Raw genomic sequence first — 13260 nt, 5'->3', positions numbered from 1 at the left:
TGATGGGCACAAGTGGCTGCATTTGAAGGGCACAATGGCTGCATATGACGGACACAGCGGCTGCATATGATGGGCACAGTGGCTGCATATGATGTGCACAAATGGCTGCATATGATTAGGGATGAGCTTCGTGTTCGAGTCGAACCCATGTTCGACTCGAACATCGTCTGTTCGCCCGTTCACCGAATTGCGAACGATATGGGCCGTTCGCGCCAAATTTGTGTGGCGCGTCACGGCCCATAATTCACTGCGGCATCGCAGTGCATTGCTGGCTGATGATTGGCCAAGCATGCACTATGACCCGCATGCTTGGCCAATCACAGCGCCGCCTGAACAGAGAGCCGTAATTGGCCAAAGCCAAGGATGCTTTGGCCAATTATGGCTCAGGGGATTTAGTACACGCCCCACACTATACAAGGCCGCCTGCACGGCGGCCCTGTGTAGTGTGTGTTCCGGCGTTCATAGAGAGAGAGAGAGAGACAGACAGTGACATTTGATTTGAGTTAGATAGATTAGGCAGAACAGTCTGTCAGTTAGCTGCACTTACAGTGTATTGTGTATATATATGCATCCCAGGTGTTGCATATATATATATACACTGTATTCAGTTTAACTAGATCCGTTCTTGTTATCTTCCTACTGACAGGCAGGCTTGTCTTGTTACAGTATTTACAGCTACCTGAAGAAAATTACTGGTGTTCTTTTGATTGTATTAGTACCACAGTCAGGCAGCTAGACTATTTACAGTTAGTGCAGTGCGTCCTGCTCACAGTGTTCAGCTAGATCTGTTCCTGCTATCTTCTTACTGACAGGCAGGCTTGTCTTGTTACAGTATATACAGCTACCTGAAGAAAATTGCTGGTGTTCTTTTGATCCTATTAGTACCACAGTCAGGCAGCTAGACTATTTACAGTTAGCGCAGTGCGTCCTGCTCACAGTGTTGAGCTAAAACTACAAGTTAGTGGGGTGCGTCCTGCTCACAGTGTTCAGCTAAACCTACAAGTTAGTGGGGTGCGTCCTGCTCACAGTGTTCAGCTAAACCTACAAGTTAGTGCGGTGCGTCCTGCTCACAGTGTTCAGCTAAACCTACAAGTTAGTGGGGTGCGTCCTGCTCACAGTGTTCAGCTAAACCTACAAGTTAGTGGGGTGCGTCCTGATCACAGTGTTCAGCTAAACCTACAAGTTAGTGGGGTGCATCCTGCTCACAGTGTTCAGCTAAACCTACAAGTTAGTGTGGTGCGTCCACCTCACAGTGTTCAGTTAAACCTACAAGTTAGTGGGGTGCGTCCTGCTCAGAGTGTTCAGCTAAACCTACAAGTTAGTGGGGTGCGTCCTGCTCACAGTGTTCAGCTAAACCTACAAGTTTAGTGCAGTGTGTCCTGCTCACAGTGTTCAGCTAGATCCGTTCCTGTTATCTTCTTACTGACAGGCAGGCTTGTCTTGTTATAGTATATACAGCTACCTGAAGAAAATTACTGGTGTTCTTTTGATCTTATTAGTACCACAGTCAGGCAGCCAGACTATTTACATTTAGTGCAGTGTGTCCTGCTCACAGTGTTCAGCTAAACCCACAAGTTAGTGGGGTGCGTCCTGCTCACAGTGTTCAGCTAAACCTACAAGTTAGTGGGGTGCGTCCTGTTCACAGTGTTCAGCTAAACCTACAAGTTAGTGGAGTGCTTCCTGTTCACAGTGTTCAGCTAAACCTACAAGTTAGTGGGGTGCATCCACCTCACAGTGTTCAGCTAAAGCTACCTGTAGAAGGTTGGTGGTGTTCTCATACTACAGGCAGGCAGTTGATTTTGCTAGCTGCAGTATCAGTACATATATATATATATATATATATATATATATATATATATATATATATATATATCCCAACTTAGTGCAGCTACAGGCCATTAGTATGTCTGGAAGGCCAAGGAGGAGAGGCAGACAGTCACAAGCCAATAAGAGAGGGCAAGCAGGCTCTGTGTCTAGTGCTGGTCGTGGAGACGGTGCATCCTCATCAGCACGTGGCCGTTGGACACGCTTGGCCTTTTTTTCGGCAGCTGACTGCGTTGAGCCGAAACATGCGGAATACTTGGTCGAATGGATGACCAAGCCGTCCTCATCCTCCTCATCCTCTCTCACCCATGCCCAGGGTACTTTGTCTGGCAAAGCAACGGCCTATTCCCTCGGCTCAATGTCATCAGTGACTCCTTCCCTAGGCCCACCATGTCCTCCTGAGGAGTCCCTCAAACTGTTTGACCACAGTGTTGGGTACATGCTCCAGGAGGATGCCCAGCGTTTGGAAGGCTCTGATGATGATACTGAGCTTGATGAAGGTAGTAACATGAGCACGGACAGAGGGGGTGCCCAAGAAGGACAGCAATCTGGCAGCCATGCTCTCCCTGCTGCAGCATACTGCCAGGTTTGCTCCAGTGATGAGGAGGGAGGGGATGATGAGGTCACTGACTCAACGTGGGTGCCTGATAGGAGAGAGGAGGTGCATATGGTGGGCATAGTGGCTGCATTTGACGGGCACAGTGGCTGCATATGATGGGCACAGTGGCTGCATTTGACAGGCACAAATGGCTGCATATGATGAGCACAAATGGCTGCATATGATGGGCACAAATGGCTGCATATGATGGGCAAAAGTGACTGCATTTGATTGGTACAAGTGGCTGCATATGACGGGCACAAGTGGCTGCATATGGTGGGCACAGTGGCTGCATTTGACGGGCACAGTGGCTGCATATGACAGGCACAAATAGCTGCATATATTGGCCACAAGTGGCTGCGTACAACGGGCACAAGTGGCTGCATATGGTGGGCACAGTGGCTGCATTTGATGGGCACAAGTGGCTACATATGATGGGCACAAGTGGCTGCATTTGACGGACACAGTGGCTTCATATGATGTGCACAGTGGCTGCAAATGACGGGCACAAATGGCTGCATTTGACAGGCACAGTGAGGCTGCAATTGATTAGGGGGGTGGTTTCAGTAGTTTTCAGTTTGTTTTCACCCCTCAAAAAATTTTTGAGCACCAGCCGCTACTGTCACAGATACTGCTGTATAATTTTCCTTGACCTCCCATATATGTATTTTGCAGGGCTGTGCACAGACAGATTTGTGTAAACGGAGTCTCCGTGTGTCAGGCTGCTGTTTTCACTCCTGAACAGATTGCACAGCCCTTCACATTATGTACATCATGCAGTGTGGATGATCATATTGATGAGGAATGTCTTCTATGCAAAGGCTTGTCCCCTCCCACAGGCACAGTTCTATATTTTTTCTCGACCTGTCATTGATATACACACGGGGCCCACCCCCCTTCAGCAGAGCAGGCTAGGGGCGGGGCTGAAGGCGGTGCAGCTATATATTTTTCCTCGACCTTGTCCCATTGATATAGACTGTGCTATGCATGGGGCCCGCCCCCCTTCTCCAGAGCAGGCTAAGGGCGTATTAGGGGCAGGGCTGGAGGCAGTGCTGACGATGTCATTAAGGATCTCGCACCACCTCTAAAAGTCTTAAATTCTAAAAGTCTAAAATTTTGAAATGCTATTCCCCCCACCAAAAAAAAAAAAATCACGCCCACCAAAAGGCCCCCACATCCATTATTTTATATCATGATAACTAAAGAGGACCTGTCATGGCACTATACATGTATTTAGGAGTACAAAGAGGACCTGTCATGGCTCTATACATGTATATAGGAGTATAAAGAGGACCTTTCATGGCTCTACACATGTATATGAGTATAAAGAGGACCTGTCATTTTACATTACATGTATATAGGAGTATAAAGAGGACCTGTCATGGCTCTATAGATGTACATAGGAGTATAAAGAGGACCTGTCATGGCAGTATACATGTATATAGGAGTATATAGAGGACCTGTCATTTCACTTTACATGTACATAGGAGTATAAAGAGGACCTGTCATGGCTCTATACATGTATATAGGAGTAAAAAGAGGATCTGTCATGACTCTATACATGTATATAGGAGTATAAAGAGGACATGTCATGGTTGTTTACATATATAGGAGTATAAAGGCGACCTCTCATGGCTCTATACATGTATATAGGAGAATAAAGAGGACCTGTCATGGCTCATTACATGTATAAAGGAGTGTAAAGGGGACCGATCATAGCACTATTCATGTATATATAAGTATAAAGAGGACCTGTCATGGCTCTATACATATATATAGGGGTAGAAAGAGAACCTCTCATGGCTCTATACGTGTAAAGGAGTATAAAGAGGACCTGTCATGGCTCTAAACATGTATATAGGAGTATAAAGAGGACCTGTCATGGTTGTTTACATGTATAGGAGTATAAGGAGGACATCTCATCGCTCTACACATGTATATAGGAGTATAAAGAGGACCTGTCATGGCTCTATACATGTATATAGGAGTATAAAGGGGTCCGGTCATGGCTCAATACATGTATATACGAGTATAAAAGGACCTGTCAGGGCTCTATACCTGTGTATAGGAGTGTAAAAGGACATGTCATGGCTCTATACATAAATATAGGAGAATAAAGAGGACCTGTCATGGCTCTATACAATACATGTATAAAGGAGTATAAAGAGGACCGGTCATGGCACTATACGTGTATATACAAGTATAAAGAAGACCCGTCATGGCTCTATACATGTGTATGTAGGAGTATAAAGAGGACCTGTCATGGCACAATACATGTATATAGGAGTATAACCCCTTCCCGCCGAGCATATGCAGATGTGCGTACTCGGCTTTCGGGGGTTATACCGAGATGATGCCCGCAGCTGCAGGCATCATCCCAGTACTGTTTTTTAGAGCCGGCGATCGGCTTTTCAGGTATAACTCTAAAGACATGCTGGTAGGTTAATTGGATCCTGTCTAAATTGTCCCTAGTATGTATGAATGTGAGTTAGGGACCTAAGATTGTAAGCTCCTTGAGGGTAGGGACTGATGTGAATGTACAATGTATATGGAAAGCGCTGCGTAAATTGATGGCGCTATATAAGTACCTGAAATAAATAAAAAAAAAATAACAACCAATGCGGCTAAAAGCCACTCGGCTGTTATACCGGAGGAGTAGGAGGGGACGTCCCCCCTCCCGCCGCCTCCCGACGCTCTTACCGGGCCTCCCGGTGGATAGGGACAGACTGGAACGAAGCCATAAGTGGCTTCGTTCCAACCTCCTAATTGTATACCCGGAAGTGACATCAGGACGTCACTTCCCGTTTACTCGGCTGCCAATGGCGCCGGTTTTAAAAAAATATACAGTATTCAGAATTGCCGAAAATGGCGATCTGAATACTTTGAAGTGCAAAGGAGGGATCGGGGGTTTTTTAGACCCCCGATCCCTCCATAAAGAGTACCTGTCACCATCTATTACTGTCACAAGGGATGTTTACATTCCTTGTGACAGCAATAAAAGTGATCATTTTTTTTTTTTTTAACACAATTTAATAATATATAAATAAATAAAATAAATAAGAAAAAAAAATTTAAAGCGCCCCCGTCCCTGCAAGCTTGCGCAGCAAAGAAAACGTATACGGAAGTCGCGCCCGCATATGTAAACAGTGTTTAAATCACACATGTGAGGTATCACTGCGATCGCCAGAACGAAAGCAATAATTCTAGCACTAGACCTCCCCTGTAACTCTAACCTGGTAACCGTAAAAAAAATTTAATGTGTTGTCTATGGAGATTTTTGGGTACCGTAGTTTGTCACCATTCCACGAGTGTGTGCAATTATAAAGTGTGACATGTTTGGTATCTATTTACTCAGCGTATCATCTTTCACATTATACAAAAAAATTGGGCTAACTTTACTGTTTGTTTTTTTTTTAATTCATGAAAGTGTCCCTTTTCCCAAAAAGTTGCGTTTAAAACACAGCTGCACAAATACCGTGTAATATAAATTATTGCAGCAATCACCATTTTATTCTCTAGATTCTCTGCTAAAAAAGATATATAATGTTTGGGGGCTCTAAGTAATTTTCTAGAAAAAATATGAATTTTAACTTGTAAACACCAAATGTCAAAAATAGGCTTAGTCATGAAAGGGCTAAAGAGGACATGTCATGGTTGTTTACATGTATAGGAGTATAAAGGGGACCTCTCATGGCTCTATACATGTATATAGGAGAAGCAATCACCATTTTATTCTCTAGATTCTCTGCTAAAAAAGATATATAATGTTTGGGGGCTCTAAGTAATTTTCTAGAAAAAATATGAATTTTAACTTGTAAACACCAAATGTCAAAAATAGGCTTAGTCATGAAAGGGCTAAAGAGGACATGTCATGGTTGTTTACATGTATAGGAGTATAAAGGGGACCTCTCATGGCTCTATACATGTATATAGGAGAATAAAGAGGAACTGTCATGGCACTATACATGTATTTAGGAGTATAAAGAGGACCTGTAATGGCTCTATACATGTATATAGGAGTATAAAGAGGACCTGTCATGGCTCTATACATGTATATAGGAGTATAAAGAGGACCTGTCATGGCTCTACACATGTATATGAGTATAAAGAGGACCTATCATGGCACTATACATGTATATAGGAGTATAAAGAGGACCTGTCATGGCTTTATACATGTATATAGGAGTATAAAGAGGACCTGTCATGGTTCTATACATGTATATGAGTATAAAGAGGACCTGTCATGGCACTAGCATGTATATAGGAGTATAAAGAGGACCTGTCATGGCTCTAAATATGTATATAGGAGTATAAAGAGGACCTGTCATGGTTGTTTACATGTATATAGGAGTATAAAGGGGTCCGGTCATGGCTCAATACATGTATATAGGAGTATAAAATGACCTGTCAGGGCTCTATACATGTGTATAGGAGTGTAAAAGGACGTGTCATGGCTCAATACATGTATGTAGGCATATAAAGAGGACCTGTCATGGTTGTTTATATATATAGGAGTATAAAGAGGACCTGTCATGGCTCTATACATGTATATAGGAGAATAAAGAGGACCTGTCATGGCTCTATACAATACATGTATAAAGGAGTATAAAGAGGACCGGTCATGGCACTATACATGTATATACAAGTATAAAGAAGACCCGTCATGGCTCTATACATGTATATAGGGGTAGAAAGAGAACCTGTCATGGCTCTATACATGTGTATATCAAAAAAAGGAAGATTAAGGTCTGGTGTGACCCCTCTGACACCTCATCCCTAATAGTGCACAAAAAAAAAGAAAAATAGCCCTGGGACTTTAGATGAGTTGAGAGAGGTTTAGCCAATGTCCACAGTGAACACTGAGACAAAATCAATTTATTCATTTCAAAATGTTATGTAACGGAGCGGTAACAACAATGATTGTGAGTTACCAGGCATAATAGCCAATGTACACAACACAGATGAACGTAAATATACAAAGATTTATTACAAATGTTATACATCAATGAGCAACAATAAAACTTGAAAGTTGCTGGGTCAGTAAGTACACATACAAAATAAGATGATAAAATGTACATACATGTGGACAGGGAAGTATGTAAACATAATGCAGACATCAATAATACCCAGCATGTACCGGCATAAAACAAGCATCAATAAAGCTTTATTGATGCTTGTTTTATGCCGGTACATGCTGGGTATTATTGATGTCTGCATTATGTTTACATACTTCCCTGTCCACATGTATGTACATTTTATCATCTTATTTTGTATGTGTACTTACTGACCCAGCAACTTTCAAGTTTTATTGTTGCTCATTGATGTATAACATTTGTAATACATCTTTGTATATTTACGTTCATCTGTGTTGTGTACATTGGCTATTATGCCTGGTAACTCACAATCATTGTTGTTACCGCTCCGTTACATAACATTTTGAAATGAATAAATTGATTTTGTCTCAGTGTTCACTGTGGACATTGGCTAAACCTCTCTCACCTCATCTAAAGTCCCAGGGCTATTTTTCTTGTTTTTTTATACATGTGTATATAGGAGTATAAAGAGGACCTGTTATGGCTCTATACATGTATGTAGGAGTATAAAGAGGATCTGTCTTGGCACTATACATGTATATAGAAGTATAAAGAGGATATGTCATGGTTGTTTACATCTATAGGAGTATAAAGGGGACCTCTCATAACTTTTTACATGTATATAGGAGAATAAAGAGGACCTGTCATGGCTCTATACATGTATATAGGAGTATAAAGAGGACATGTCATGGTTGTTTACATATATAGGAGTATAAAGGGGACCTCTCATGGCTTTATGCATGTATATAGGAGAATAAAGAGGACCTGTCATGGCTCTATGCATGTATAAAGGAGTATAAAGGTGACCGATCATGGCTCTATACATGTATATAGGGGTAGAAAGAGAACCTCTCATGGCTCTATATATGTAAAGGAGTATAAAGAGGACCTGTCATGGCTCTAAACATGTATATAGGAGTATAAAGAGGACCTGTCATGGTTGTTTACATGTATAGGAGTATAAGGAGGACATGTCATCACTCTACACATGTATATAGGAGTATAAAGAGGACCTGTCATGGCTCTATACATGTATATAGGAGAATAAAGAGGACATGTCATAGCTCTATACATGTGTATAGAAGTGTAAAACGACGTGTCATGGCTCAATACATGTATGTAGGAATATAAAGAGGACCAGTCATGGTTGTTTACATGTATAGGAGTATAAAGAGGACCTGTCATGGCTCTATACATGTATATAGGAGAATAAAGAGGACCTGTCATGGCGCTATACAATACATGTATAAAGGAGTATAAAGAGGACCGGTCATGGTACTATACGTGTATATACAAGTATAAAGAAGACCCGTCATGGCTCTATACATGTATATAGGGGTAGAAAGAGAGCCTGTCATGGCTCTATATATGTGTATATAGGAGTATAAAGAGGACCTGTTATGGCTCTATACATGTATGTAGGAGTATAAAGAGGACCTGTCATGGCTCTATACATGTATGTAGGAGTATAAAAGGACCTGTGCATGGCCGGCGGCTGAGATGTCAGCCAACCACCCGCGATCGCTCCAAGGAGAGCAAGAAAGGGGATTTGTCAATGTAAACAGACAGATCCCCATTCTAACAGGGGGAGAGAGACAGATCTGCTGTTCCTAGTGAATAGGAACAGAGATCTCTCTCCCCCCCTACATATGTCTGTTACCAAACATATGTAGAAGAATACATATTGGCCTAAACTGAGGAAGAATTTCACTTACCACGATGTCATTTGCCACACATTGCAGATTGTCACTTGCCACAATGTCACCTGCCACACATTGCTGATTGTCACTTGCAACGACGTCACCTGCCACACATTGCAGATTGTCACTTGCCACGACGTCACCTACCACACATTGCGGATTGTTACTTGCCACAACGTCACCTGCCACACATTGTGGATTGTCGCTTGCTGTGTCTCAGAGTGAAGGCAGGCAGCAGAGCGATGATGTAATCTCTCTACTGCCCGCAGCTGCACAATAAGGGTGGAACTGCAGTGATGCAGGGCGGGCAGTGAGAGATGATGTCATCTCTCTGCTCCCCCGCCCACCGGCCGCTGACCCGTCCACTCACTCAGCCGCCGACCAGCCTGCTGACTAATCCCCTGTTCTGCCCGCATGCTCCTGTCACCTCGGCGCCGGGCTCCTCCACGCTCCACCTCGGTACTGTGGGATAAGCAGGGGAGCGTTAGAATGGGCTGGCTAGTGGGCGGGCAGAAATTTGCCACCCCCTGAAAGTGCCACCTGGGACCGATGGTACCATCGGGTCCCATGGTAGGGCCGGCCCTGTATATATATCTTTTTCTGTGCCAGATCTGCGCTTTCCCAATTCTGTGGGTGATCCTTGTGAGCTTTGGTGCGCTGCTTGATGGTGGAGACACTACATACCCCAGCCTTTCCACATATACAAAATTGTGGATGTTCTAATGCAATGATCCTTTCCACTGGCTGGACAAACATCTTGTCTAGCCCCATCTTTTTGGTCTTTACCAGCACCATTGTGCAATACAACAGCTCTTGAGACTCGAGGTCCCCCCATTTGGTCGGAGTCTTTGTGTGTTCCAAAAATTAGCAACTGTATATGTATTATGTGTCTTACCTATTGTTTTTAGGTGCGCTATTTGTATATTTGTTTATTTTGTACTTTGATAAAATTTGTATATTTTTATATACTGTGGTACTTTTTCAGCTATCCCTATACTCTTTACCCCTACCCACACAATCCCTAGGGCATCTCTTCCAAACCCTCTTGGAGACAGCTCCACCCAAGGAGACAGGAAAACTCACTGAGGAGTCAAGAGGACTCCGCCCTACAGACACGATTCTGTGTGTGTTGCGAAGACACCCAAATTGGTCTGCATGGCTGTCGTCCCAGAAGGAAGCTTCTTCTAAAGATGATGCACAAGAAAGCCCGCAGTTTGCTGAAGACAAGCAGACTTAGGACATGGGTTACTGGAACCATGTATTGTGGTCTGATGAGACCAAGATAAACGTATTTGGTTCAGATGGTGTGTGGCAGCAACCAGGTGAGGAGTACAAAGACAAAAGTGTCTTGCCTACAGTCAAGCATGGTGGTGGGAGTGTCATGATCTGGGGCTGCATGAGTGCTGCCGGCACTGGGGAGCTACAGTTTATTGTGGGAACCATGAATGCCAACATGTACTGTGACATACTGAAACAGAGCATGATTCCCTCCCTTCGGAGACTTGGCCGCAGGGCAGTATTCCAACATGATAATGACCCCAAACACACCTCCAAGACGACCACTGCCTTGCTAAAGAAGCTGAGGGTAAAGGTGATGGGCTGGCCAAGCATGTCTCCAGACCTAAACACTATTGAGCATCTGTGAGGCATCCTCAAATGGAAGTTGGAGGAGAGCAAGGTCTCTAACATCCACCAGCTCCGTGATGTCATCATGGAGGAGTGGAAGATGACTCCGGTGGCAACCTGTGAAGCTCTGGTGAACTCCATGCCCAAGAGGGTTAAGGCAGTGCTGGAAAATAATGGTGGCCACACAAAATATTGACACTTTCAGCCTAATTTGGACATTTTCACTTACAGTGCCTTGAAAAAGTATTCACCCCCCTTGGCTTTTTACCTATTTTGTTAATTACAGCCTTTAGTTCAATGTTTTTTTAATATGAATTATATGTGATGGATAAGAACACAATAGTCTAAGTTGGTGAAGTAAAATTAGAAAAATATATACATAAAACTATTTTTCAGAAATAAAAAACTGATAATTGGCATGTGCATATGTATTCACCCCCTTTGTTATGGAGCCCATAAAAAGCTCTGGTGCAACCAATTACCTTCATAATTAGTGAAATGATGTCCACCTGTGTGCAATTTAAGTGTCACATGATCTATCATTACATATACACACCTTTTTGAAAGGCCCCAGAGGCTGCAACACCTAAGCAAGAGGCACCACTAACCAAACATTGCCATGAAGGCCAAAGAACTCTCCAAACAAGTAAGGGACAATGTTGTTAAGAAGTCGGGATTAGGTTATAAAAAAAATATCCAAATCTTTGATGATCCCTAGAAGCACCATCAAATCTATCATAACCAAATGGAAAGAACATGGCACAACAGCAAATCTGCCAAGAGTAGAGTGCACACCAAAACTCATGGACTGGGCAAGGAGGACATTAATCAGAGAGGCAGCACAGAGACCTAAGGTAACCCTGGAGGAGCTGCAGAGTTCCACAGCAGAGACTGGCATTACTTTCATCAAAAAACAAAATGGCACGCTTTGAGTTTGCGAAAAGGCATGTGGGGGACTCCCAAAATGTATGGAGGAAGGTGCTCTGGTCTGATGAGACTAAAATTGAACTTTTTGGTCATCAAAGAAAACGCTATGTCTGGTGCAAACCCAACACATCACATCACCCTTTGAACACCATCCTCATAGTGAACATGGTGGTGGCAGTATCATGCTATGGGGATGTTTTTCAGCAGTCAGGCCTGGGAAACTGGTCAGAGTTGAGGGAAATATGGATGGTGCTAAATACAGGGATATTCTTGAGCAAAACCTGTACCACTCTGTGTGTAATTTGAGGCTAGGGTGGAGGTTTACCTTCCAGCAGGACAATGACCCCAAACACACTGCTAAAGCAACACTTGAGTGGTTTAAGGGGAAACATGTAAATGTGTTGGAATGGCCTAGTCAAAGCCCAGACCTCAATCCAATAGAAAATCTGTGGTCAGACTTAAAGATTGCTGTTCACAAGTGCAAACCATCCAACTTGAAGGAGCTGGAGCAGTTTTGCAAGGAGGAATGGGCAAAAATCTCAGTGGTAAGATGTGGCAAGCTCATAGAGACTTATCCTAAGGGACTTGAACCCGTGATAGCCACAAAAGGTGGCTCTACAAAGTATTGACTTTAGGGGGGGTGAATAGTTATGCACATTGACTTTTTCTGTTATTTTGTTGTTTGCTTCACAATAAAAAAAAATTCTTCAAAGTTGTGGGCATGTTCTGTAAATTAAATGATGCAAATCTTCAAACAATCCATGTTAATTCCAGGTTGTGAGGCAACAAAACACGAAAAATGCCAAGGGGGTGAATACTTTTAAAAGGCACTGTAGAGGTATACTCACTTTTGTTGCCAGCGGTTTGTATATACACGTTACCCTTTAAGAAGCGGTTTGTGGACGCGCGCACTCCACCTGTGGCGCGCCCACCGCGACCTCCGTGAGTGTGATCGCGGGTCCCCACGATCGTCTCATGGAGGGGAAGAACGGGGAAATGCTGATGTAAACAAGCATTTCCCCGTTCTGCCTAATGACACTGACACTGATCACCGCTCCCTGTAATCAGGATGAGTGGTGATCAGTGTTGTGTCACACACAGCCCCTCCCCCCCACAGTTAGAATCATTCCCTAGGACACACTTAACACCTACAGCGCCACATGGTGGTTAACCCCTTCACTGCCAGTCACATTTACACAGTAATCAATGCATTTTTAATCACACTGATCGCTGTATAAATGTGAATCGTCCCACAATAGCACCAAAAGTATCCGATCTGTCCGCCATAATATCGCAGTCACGAAAAAAAACGCTGATTGCTGCCATTACTAGTAAAAAAAAAAAAAATGAATAAAAATGCCATAAAACTATCCCCTATTTTGTAGACGCTATAACTTTTGCGCAAACCAATCAATAAACGCTTACTGTGATTTTTTTTTACCAAAAATATGTAGAAGAATATGTATCGGCCTAAACTGAGGAAAAATAAATG

This window comes from Aquarana catesbeiana, linkage group LG12 (assembly GCF_042186555.1).
Source record: "Aquarana catesbeiana isolate 2022-GZ linkage group LG12, ASM4218655v1, whole genome shotgun sequence".
NCBI lineage: Eukaryota > Metazoa > Chordata > Amphibia > Anura > Ranidae > Aquarana > Aquarana catesbeiana.
The sequence above is the reverse complement of the archived record's forward strand: the minus strand, read 5'-3'. Positions refer to the sequence as shown.